Source organism: Camellia sinensis, chromosome 15, assembly GCF_055761805.1.
Source record: "Camellia sinensis isolate YWXY chromosome 15, ASM5576180v1, whole genome shotgun sequence".
NCBI classification, from domain to species: Eukaryota; Viridiplantae; Streptophyta; class Magnoliopsida; order Ericales; family Theaceae; genus Camellia; species Camellia sinensis.
Genome location: NC_138975.1, coordinates 105,115,654 through 105,126,784, shown reverse-complemented (window position 1 = coordinate 105,126,784; position 11,131 = coordinate 105,115,654). Strand labels below are relative to the sequence as shown.

The window sequence follows — 11,131 nt, the reverse complement described above, 5'->3', positions numbered from 1 at the left end:
TTGAATTTTTACGACTTGCAATGTATGTCGTAAAAATTCTTTTACGGGCATGCATACAAATGCCGTTATATAACATGCCGTTAAAAGTTAAGCATCATTTACGACATACAGGTAAAGTTGTAAAAAGTAATAAATTAAACATTAATGACATACTTTTGTATGTCGTATACAATTTTTTACGACATTTTTATCATGCCATAAATCATCATACTTTTCATGACAAAATTTTGCATGTCACAAAAGGTTATTTTTAATATATTTATTACATACTTTGTTTGCCGTATATAATATATTACGACATTTTCTAGCATGTCATAAATCATCGCTTTTCACGACATAATTTTGTATGCCGTAGAAAGTCATTTTTAATATATTTATGATATACTTTGTATACCGTATATATTCTTTTACGACATTTTTTTACATGTCATAAATTATTACACTTTTCATGACATAATTTTATATGCCGTAGAAGGTTATTTTTTAATATATAATATACACAGGAATATAACATTGCCTTATAGTATGTAAACAGTAGCTTGTAAAATGTGAACTGTTAATAAACCAAGCAGAAGCAGCAACTGTGAAGTAAACAAAAAAAATCTAATATCTACACATCAAACAACTTGCATAGTAACTTTCATCCTCAACTTCTATCATATCAAGCTGATAACAACCTCAAACATACAAACCAAGAAATTATCCAAATCATGAGATTCATTAATCTCTAAAATACGGCTTTACACTGTCATCCTACTTCCCAAATAATGCCGCAACCTTTTTCCCCATGGCATCTTTAACAAATCCATGAACCTGTATAGCAAGCAACAAACATAGAATAGATCCATCAATAATGTTACAAAATAAGATGCTTCAAGCAAATGTAAAGAAGTTTCGAAACTAAGAGACATATCAATCCAAATAAATAAAACAAAAGAAAATATGATGAAGTTGCAAAGACGAAAAGCAAAATTTAGTAAAAAAGAGTAAAAACTCTTTATTTACCTGGTGCGGATTTCGGTCAAGAATAGACTGCTCTTTGAGCTTGAGTTTGCATGAATATTGGTGGTTACCACGTATGTGCATCGTCCCACAGTGATTAAGGTACACTTTACCAAGGATAAGATTACAAATGGATGTTGTGACCTGAGAACAGAATAAACAAGTTTTAGGAGAGTGTGCCATAAAAATAAAAGGAAAATAACAGAAGATTGATTAAAAAAGCCTAGCATTCCTTATTCTGCATAAACACAACCATATCACAGTGCACACCTACCTTGCTCCACTGGAAAACCACACCATCATCAAACTCCTGGAGTTCCAATAAGGTCAAGCTGAATTGATGTCCCCCAAAATTGGTTCTAAGGTTACTGTCACCCAGAATTTCCAGCCTTTTCCTTCGCAATGGCAGGCAACAACTGTTGGGTGGTGACTAACCTGTTTCGACAAATAACAATGACAGTATGACATAACAATCATGATTAACAATCCAACATTCAAGATGAAAAGAGCGCCAAAATTATACAAAATCTGCCTAAGAAACATAAAGATAGTGTTGAACACATTCAGCCCTTGTGGAAAGGCCTCTTCAGATGTAAAATAGTTGTTCCCACCATTTTGTTAAGATTTGTCATTCTAAATTTGAGACATTTTCTTCCACATTTTTGCTTTGATTTCATGTTTGTCAGTTGTTTTTTTTTTTTTTTTTTTTCGTGTTTAAAAATTTCATCGTATCAGTTTTTGCATCCAAGGATATACAGAAACTCTGCCACGCAAAATTTTAACCCCCATCTAAAAATGAAACTCAAACCAATTAGATGAAGCATATCCAGACACCGCAAAAGCAGCAACATCCAGAATTTACAGGAGACCATTTCCCTAGAAGCATAACACAATACCACAAGAAAATGTTAACATCAAAACATTTGAAAATATTCTTTTTTTTTATTTTATTTTATGTTGAAAACATATCTGAACTAAATTAATCATGCCAGTAATTGAGCCATTAAAAAACCAGATCTCAAAGGTGTTCCACAAATAAACCTGTAAACAAGGAAAAACAAAACCACTTCCTACAAAAATAAGACTGATAACTTATAAAATCAAAATATATAAAAAAAAATGCGTCTGTTATACGCATAAACTTAAGACTAAGAAACAGATCCAGCCAGGGAAGCCATACGTTGAACACGGTGTTCACACACCCACACAACACACCAAACAACTGAAAACTAAGATCCCCTAGCTACCAAGCACTTCAATTGCAGATAAATGAGCTTTTTTCTTGTCATCCCATGGCCAGACAAGGGAAAAAGAGGTGAGTACTTCAGTTTACTTTTAATATTATCATAAAGACGAAATACTACTATCCAGTTCCATTGCCATGTCATACACCGTAACATATTATGATGAAATTAACCCCTAGTCAGAAAAAAGATCCTAAAGCAAATGCCTTGGCTTGTATTGCAACTATTACAATGATAATTTTAGGTCTTAACCTACTAAATATTTTTCCTAAAAGCATCCACCTAATCCATTAAACCTTAATGTCTTATAATTAATGATCAGCACCAAAAATAGGCACAATTTCTCCTTAAAGTAAAAACATGGCACCCAATTGCATCATGTAGAAGTCTCTACAACTGAAAAACAAGAAGTAAATGAAAAACAACTATAACCCATTCTTATTTTTAAAATTTTTAGATACACTTAATATAGAAAAATAAAAAAATGATGTGACAACTTATAATAAATAAACAAATAAGTGCACTTATTTGGTACATTGTTAAACAAACTTCAAAAATCATATATATATATATAGTTTTTTAAAAAACTACCAATTTGGGATAACTTTGAATGAAGACAAGTCACATAGTACTAATTATCATACCATATGCTTCACAGTACTTTTACTAATGTTTCTAGAAAAGTGTGCATGATTCTCATTCATTTTAATTATCTGCATTTCGATGAACATTGTGACTTCAAATTTTGGTCAAAATTGTACTTATCTGCGTTTAGCATTTTTAAAAAATAAAAAATAAAATCCTTATTTATTTATTTATTTATTTATGGTCAAGTGGATGTTATTATAAAAAGTGGAATTATTGATTTAATTATACCAGAAGTATATAGCTTAGCACGGATCTACATGTTTCGTATTCTACTTGGTATTAAATGCACAGAGATTACTTCTTTTAGCTAGTGAACTATGAAAAATCTAGAAATCCTCTAGATATTGATTTGTGATTATGTAACAATTTTAAGCAGTATATAACAATCCCAATCAAACAATCAAGACAAATCAACACAACGATTTTAACGTAGAAAAACCACAATTGAACACCTCCAACTGTGATTAAAAAACCACGGGTAACAGCCACAAAACAATCCACTAAGAAGATTTAAAGGAATTATACAGGTATACTCTCAATTACCTAGCGAATCCACGCCTAATTGAACCAACCTCTATGTGCCTCTTCCAACCCCGTCTTCACCTCGGAATTCTCTTTACGATGAGCCACTCCAGAATCCACCGAAGCTTCAGGCTCGAATTCTTCAGAATCCACCGAAGAACAACTCTCTCTCTCTTGTGTATAACAAACAAAACCTTTGATGTACTCTCTTTAAACCATGAGTTGAATACTCAATAAAATATCAAAGAAAACTAACAAAATATCCCCAGATATAAACCTTAAGATCCAAAAAGAAGATCTGGAAGAATTAAATAGTTTTGGGAGAAAACCAACTATTTATAGAAAATCCAAAAGTAATCTTAGTTTTGGAAGAAATCCAATTACTTATAGAAATTCAAAAGTAATCCTAGTTTTGGAAGAAAATCAACTTCTTAAAGAAAACCTTGTCAAACGGGATTGCCAATAATAAAACCTAACAAACTAGGAGGCCAGAATATTGATCTTCCATGTCTTCTTATCAATTATATCTTTTAAATGTAGAAATTAATATCTTATGCTCTGTTCAGAAAATACATAAAGCTTCCAAATTTAACTAGTCAAACTTTGTTGCCTGCACAGACTTGCATGTATATTTCCTATGGATAAGCAATACATCAGCATTTAAACCCAACTACATGACCAATTGTAGTAGGTCTATACCCAATTGTTTCTTTCCTGAAAGTTTTTGGTGATAACTTTGGAATATTTAATGCATTTATTATGCTGCTATTGCATTGTGGATATTTGAGCCCCTCATTAATTTTAGGTTTGTGAAATATTTATGTCCTGCAGCTGGCAAGGGAGACTTTATCATTTTGGGTGAGGGCTTTCTCCGAGGATACAGCTAAAAGACTAGAAAATTTTGGGCTTATACAATTCAGACAAGGAGGTGAACTTTAGTTGTTAAACATCTAGTATTTTCGACTAATTTTTGTTGGAAATATGCATAGTGAAATTGTGTTCAAATTACTTCGCATTTTCTGGATACTGACACCTTGTTGAAATTGTGGGACAGATAGATAGGACAAGGGAAATAGTAAATTACTTTAGTTTCATTAGCTTAAATTATTTCATACATGATTCAAATGATTCAATCTTGTTCTTAAATTTCCAAAGATCATGTAAAAAATAGAGCAAAATAACCTGAGTGCCTTTCAAAGGGTAAGATTTGATGTTATTCATTTTAAAACAACCAGCCCTCTTCCCTTTTCTGAGCCAAAAGGAGAACACTGGTTGAAGACGCATACTTTTTACCAACATAGGTGATGCCTTTCATGACAAATAATTAACATTTTAAATTCTGCTACCATTCATTACAACAAACCAAAGTAAGAGAATAAAAAAGACCAGATAATATAGAAACATCAAATACACAGAAGGCCAATAAATTCAGTGTGACAAAATTTAAAACAAAGGCTAGCTAAGAATTAAAAATCTCTATGCAAAGACGCATCATTTATAGCTACATTATTCCTTATCCTCACATTGACAGAGGGTTAAAAAATTCTATCTGAAGTGTTAACTATTGAATTATATAAAAATCTCAAAACACATAAATCTCATAACATACACCAATAATTGAGCGAAATGAACGACCAAAAAATTTAAAAAATCATTCAAACAGACTCAAAAACACAAAAATAAATAAACAAATAAAATAGATGCATCAATCAGAAATCGCAGAAATGAACAATTCAAAATTCAGTGGAAGAGTGAGAATACACTCCTAACCTTGAAACAGCCGAATCCAGCGGCCATAGAAGAGCATAATCCACTGGCACCTCTATCAGATCTTCACCACAAACTTGTTAGAGACAGAGACAGAGACAGAGACAGAGACAGAGACAGAGAAGTGATTAGTGATCGTACCCAAGAAATGGCGAGAAGAAGCAACAAAATCGCATGGAAGATCGGAGTTGGCTAGGGTTTCCAATTGAGAACCGCCCAATTGTGCTTTGATTGGAGGTGGTAACGAACAGTCTAACTCACCGAGTTGGCTCCTAACTTCACCACCACCACCGTCATCATCATCAACTTCCTCCAATTCTACATCGTTCCCGCCACCGCCACCACCACCATCATCATCATCACCATCATCTTCTTCTCTCCTTCATCATCTTCTTCTCTCCTTCATCACCTTCTCTTTACCTCATCATCTTCTCTTTACCTCTTTGCTTCTCCGAGAGCTTCGAACCTCTGCTTACTCTCATCCATGGAGAAATCAGAGAGAGAGAGAATGAGGGATTGCAGAAGAGAGAGAGAGGGGGGGTTTCATCAGGTTTGATTTGGGCAGAAATAGAAATCTACAAATATAAACAAATTAAAATCCTAAAAGCAAGGATTTTGCTTTTACGTTTAATTTTACTTTACAAGATGAGAAATTGTTTTAGCAGGAGTTTTCGCAGCATGGATTAGAGCATCTCTAACGGTGGTAGACATTTTATTTATTTAAATATTATTATAAACTATATATTTTATTTTGTCTATCAATTGTTTTATATTTTTATTCCAATCATGCTCTTTATTTTAGCTATTTATCCAAATGCTATTAATTTTATAGAATGTCACATCAACAACAAAGATGGAGGGAAATGATCCTAATGATTGAATACATCTTGCCTAACGTTGAAGGCTAGTTACATGTAGCTAGTGAATATGAGTTGAGCCAAAATGTCTAATTATATGCCTAGTGCATTGGAATTGAAAAAAATGAATCACACTAGGCATTTTAACTAACAAGAATTATATGCCTAATGCATTGGAGATGCTCTTAGCATGTCATGTAAAATAGGTATAGAAATGTGAAAGATATTTAAATTCAATCTGAATACGAAAAAAAAAAATTATATTTAAGAAAAGTTAGATATAAAAAATTTATGGTATTTATAAACATATTTTTTTAAGATTTGTTTAAAATATAAATTATTTTTTTTATTTATTTTATCTTTTGGGTTTGAACCTTTTTGTTTGGCTTTAAATAAAAAGATTCAAACATTATGTTGAGCATTATTTACGACATGCAGGTAAAGTTGTAAAAAATAACAAATTAAATATTACGTTATTATGGATCTAAAATGAAAGGAAGTATGGCGTAAGTTTTTAAATATTTTTTTTTTTTACTTTTTAAATTCAAATAATTTTTATATACTTAGAAGGAAAATATTTTTTAATTTTCTAAAAAAATCACTAAATTCAAAAAAATATATAATTTAATATTTTACGACATGAAATGCATGTTGTCTTCAGTGCAAATATTTTATAATATATTTTTGTATGTCGTGAAAATAAACATTTTTTACGGCATACTTTTGCATGCCATAAAAAAATTGGATTGAATTTTTATTTTTTTATTTTTTATTTATTTATATTTTTTTTAAAGAATTTTTCACGACATTCATTAGTATGTTATGTAAAGTATAATATTTTACAATATAAAATGTATGTCGTCTTAAGTGCAAATATTTTACGACATATTTTTGTAAGTCGTGAAAACATATATTTTTTACGGCATACTTTTGTATGCCATAAATATAAGAATTAACGACTTACATGGTATGTATGCTGTTATTAACAAAATATTAACGGTTTGCAAAAAAAAAATGCCGTAGAATGTACTAACTACGACATGCATTTAATGCATGCCGCAAATATGATACCGTAAATAGTTAATTTTGTTGTAGTTGAAGCATAAACGAAGTTGACGAAAAATAGAAGATGATCATAACTGAATTCATAAAACATAAATTGAAACAACATGCAAACATTTAAAATAATGTGTTTCATTGAAATAATTGATAATACATGATTCGCTCCCAATCTACGTTAGAGCGGTACAATATGTTCAATTTTATTCGGCATTTCCCTCGTCATCGCTCTTCTCGACTTTGAAAGCCGCAAAGGGAAAATGATGACTCTGATATAGCGGCAATGTCGAATCAACGCCTGCTGACTGGAGAGCCTCTGCGGCCTGGAGAGCCTTGACCCACCCGTGCTTGAATCCACGATTCTCACATCGGCATACCTCATCGGCAAGCTTTTCCTTGGTCTTCTGTATCCCAACTTTTCAACCCTCATGGAAGCCTTGCTCATAATCCCTGGTCTTTGCGGCCACTATTGTAAACATGCTTGTCGTATCTCGATCGGCAATCACATGACTTATGAGCCGTTGGGTCACCCTTTCTTCCACAATCGGGTTAGCTTGGTCGGCCGATTGTCTCTTGGCAGTTTTGACCGACCTTAGTTTGCGCTCAGCCTTCTCTGCGCGAGCTTCTAAGCTCTGAATGCATTCATCCTTCTGCTGTATCTCCCGCCGCGCGGCACGAAGATGCATGCCGATTTCATAGGCGGTATATAGCCCTTTTACCGCTCCGTGGATGCCCTCTCGAAACACTTCGAAATCAGATCGACCGACCATCGACTACTGGACTTCTGGTGGGAAAGTTTGTCGAGCAAACTCGAGTGCCACATTTGGGTTGTGCACAATCGAATCCGCTTCCGTCATCAATTTGTTCCCCACAAAAATTGCAAAACTCAATAGGCGCGGTGTTGCACCAGTTTCCCCTCTCGAGCATGGTAGAAGGGAGCTGCCCTGTTGCTGTTTTTCCCTTCTAGGTGACCTACTTCGACGATGCGGGGACTGGCATTTTTCACGCTCCCTCGACGTCCTACTCCCCGTGCGCATAGGCTCCCCTCCTCAATTCATCTCTGTATCCAACTCCGCGAGTGTTATTCCTTCTCCTCTGCTGTTGAAAAATAGCCTTCTAGACATCTAGTTCAAACCCACTACTATTCCCCCTCTTGTGATCTGCCAAATTTGGACACCAATATGGACCCTAAACGAACGCAACCCCCACCTATTTTATTAATTACGCGTGCAGCATTCCCAAAGCGTTCCCTTCAATGCTCTGCGCCACAAACTGACGTGGATTAGTGGTCTTGTTCATTAATTCGGCGATCATATTCATCAGCTTACTGGCGTAAGGGCTGTTTCATGAATAATTTTATCAACCTATTCGGCCGAGATGCATGAATCTATTCATCAACCTATTCGGCCGAGATGCATGAATTTATTCATCACTCTATTCGGCCTAGATGCATAAATAGTCTCATCAACCTATTCGCCGAGATTCAACCATCGTGCCCCAGCAAACTCTGAACTGCCGTTTTTAGACGGTCCTGTTCAACTTACTGGGGCAAGAGCAGATTCATCACTCTATTTGGCCGAGATGCATGAATAGTCTCATTAACCTATTCGGCCGAGATTCAACCATTGTGCCCCAGCAAACTCTAAACTGCCCTTTCTAGGCGGTCCTGTTCAACTTACTAGGGCAAGGGCAGATTCATCAATCTATTTAGCCAAAATATCGGAGCTTCGAGTCAAATTCTCATGGTGCCGCAGCATATTCTTAAACTGCCGTTTTTAGGTGGTCCTGTTCATTAACCTGCTAGGGCAAGTGCATATTCACTAATATATTCGACTGAGTTGCAGTATTAATTCAATAGTAATTCCCATTCATCACATTTCATGTTTTTACATCTTACTTGGCCGTTAACAAGCACATGCATCAGGCAGAAAGGCAAAAGTAATTTTCATTCATAAATTGAGCACAAAAGGCAAAAGTAATTTTCATTCATAAATTGAGCACAAACAGAAGTCATTTTACAAATGAAAACTACCCTACGATAGCTTCTGACAAAAATAAATAGTCACAACGCTTAACAAAATCTAACAAAATCTACATACACAGGACACCAAAACAAAACGAAAAATACTTTTTGACTCTAGCTCAGTTTTTAGGGTCAGACTCCAACAGCTCAACGTCTACCTACTCTTACGGAATCGACTGCTCCGATGCCATGTTAGCGGCAGCTAAGGCTTTGAGCCAGCCATGTTTGAACCCCTTGTTCTTGAACTTCGGCACTTCTTCTACATAATTTCCCAAGGCCGCATCTTTGCCAGCTTGGAACGACTTGGAAATCTCAGATTTGACGTTTGCCATCGCCCTCTTCGACTCCTCCAAATCGGCTTCCAGCTTGGCAATAGCCTCGTTGGCCAATTTGAACGCCTCTTCGCTAACATTCGCCTTCTCCTCAGCGGCCAATCTCAGTCGGTCAGCAACCTTGGCCTTCTCTTCTTCGGCATTGGCCCTTGCTCTCTCTGCTGCCACTTTCATGGCCTCAGATTCGGCCCTGAGAGAGGCCTCTGCTGCCTTTCCCTTCTCGTTTTCCACCTCGGCTGCGAGAAAGCCGATCTGTTCGATAGCGTCATGTTGGCGACGGCCAATCTTAGCTATCCTTCTCGCCGCCTACAAAACAAGAAATCGAAAAACTAATATAAAATTTTCTTTTGGTTAGCCTTACAAAATTACAAACAAGGATCACGTACCAATATCGCTGACTGAGCGGCTAATGCGTTGGACAGCAGATCATGCTCTACCCTAAAGGTCGCCCTATTAATCGGCAGAGAAATAGAGGAGGCCAAGCTCAAAGCCACAGCCGGGTCTTTTATAGTTGACGCATCGGAAGCAACCGGCATGCTCCTAATCCTTGGTTGTATTATAAACGACACAACCAGGTCTGACTCTTTCATTCGAGGTCATTTATCCACTAGGTCTTCCGAATAACTGGCTTCTTGTTCGGCCGAACGTTTTTCTTCCCTCTGCTCTATCACTTGGTCCTGTTGATCGACAATAGGCTTTATTTCGACCACATCAGTCTAAACCACCTCCTCAATGGGAGCAGGTGGAGTTTCTTCCCTAGCGTCAGGTGGAGGGAGCGAAGGTTCATTTCGCTCGGCCTTAGCTCTCCTACGAATAGCTAACCTCCCGGCATTTTTCTGTCTGGCCATTTGAGTGAGCGACTCACCAACCATGCTGTTAGTATACAAGCCGGGAAGGTCCCCCAAGTCGGTGAAAATGTCTTCGAAGGACACGTTCGCTCGACCAGAAGTGGAAGGAGGATTAAGGCCGACTTCTTTAAAAGCCAAATTTAGTGCTGCGTCAATCTCCTCCTCTAATCCGTTGAATCTGTCTAGGGATGGTTGATTCGGCTGCTCAACGACCCCTTCGGCTGCTTATTCGTCCATTGGCTCTAAGTCTAAAGCTTCAAAACCAATCTGCCTAAGGTTCTTGAAGCTCGGAAAAACAAGCGCCGTAAGGTGCTGTTCACCTCTTGGAATCAAAATGTTATCTACGCCGAAAAAGTAGTGTAGGTCGGCTCGTATCTCAAAAGAATGTAGGCCACCCTCCCTTGTTTCTAGAGATTCGGACGACCGAAGAACCGGAGCACGGCTCTAATCTGCGCAAGTATAGCGTCGTCGGCCAAAACGAGAACTTTTTTCAAATCATTTTCTGCACAAACAAAACAGTAAGTACGTAGAACTTGAACCAAGTAAATATTTAATAAAGATTCATGGGGGATTAAATGGCCACCTGGTTCTTCCTTTCACCTGGGCACTGGATCTTGACGATGTTCGCCCTCGCCAAATTCCCAGTACCGCGAACAACGACCATGACATCATCAACACGCTTGCCAGAGCTGGTAAGCATTATCACCAGATGATGGTCGGTGTCCTTGGCCTTGAGGAAATAGTGCCCCTGCCAACCAGAGGATTTGGCCAAGGCGTAACCATGCCGAATGGTAGGGATTCTAAGGTTAAGCCTATGGCATCGGTTTAG

At 36.6% G+C, this 11,131-nt stretch overlaps 1 long non-coding RNA gene across 6 annotated transcripts; it reads right to left on the bottom strand.

Annotated features, from left to right (window-relative positions):
• Nucleotides 1-573: 573 nt before the first annotated feature.
• LOC145812713 (uncharacterized) lies at nucleotides 574-5,861 on the bottom strand. Of its 6 annotated transcripts, none has more exons than XR_014356194.1 (6): nucleotides 5,325-5,764; nucleotides 5,187-5,247; nucleotides 1,811-1,878; nucleotides 1,277-1,437; nucleotides 1,006-1,146; nucleotides 574-813 (listed from the first exon to the last, which is right to left on the bottom strand). It is a non-coding gene; the product is annotated as an uncharacterized LOC145812713 (long non-coding RNA). The 6 variants fall into 6 exon arrangements; XR_014356195.1 differs by having other exon boundaries at nucleotides 5,187-5,238; XR_014356197.1 differs by lacking the exon at nucleotides 1,811-1,878 and having other exon boundaries at nucleotides 5,325-5,789.
• Nucleotides 5,862-11,131: the final 5,270 nt, after the last annotated feature.